The sequence below is a fragment of the Theobroma umbraticum genome, unplaced genomic scaffold (assembly GCF_002168275.2).
Source record: "Theobroma umbraticum cultivar Fairchild unplaced genomic scaffold, ASM216827v3 scaffold_95.0, whole genome shotgun sequence".
In the NCBI taxonomy this organism is placed as follows: domain Eukaryota; kingdom Viridiplantae; phylum Streptophyta; class Magnoliopsida; order Malvales; family Malvaceae; genus Theobroma; species Theobroma umbraticum.
In genome coordinates, this window is record NW_018397257.1 from 1,240,700 (window position 1) to 1,241,192 (window position 493).

A 493-nucleotide genomic window follows, 5' to 3' on the forward strand; every position below is an offset into this window, starting at 1 on the left:
ATAGAGATTATTATCCAATCATTCATGTTGGATTATTTAGTAGACTCATCTTATTTGAGTAGTGCGTTAATATGCATCCTGCTAATGGTTTGTAGCTGATGGATTTATCTCATGAATAATGCATCTTTTTGCATCCCATTAAATCAATTTTTGTGCATATATCTTATCTATTGGATTTCATAATTTCTTAACCCTTGATCTTTAAAGTGTCATTAGCTCCCAGTATTTCTATCATGTATAGAAATCTTGTCAAGTAAACTTATTTAATTTTCTTTGGGGTGTTATATCCATAATGAAATCCTATCAAAGATTAGTTCATACGATTAATTAGGTTTGGAATGCTTTGTAATTCATCTTTTATAAATTCAATATGATAATCAATTACTATTTAGTTCTAAGCAATCTTAATATAGATCCAAGATTCCATTAAGAATGCTCTTTGACTAAATGTGTTCATAATCTTATTATGAATTCATTGAGTTAAGACTCAATT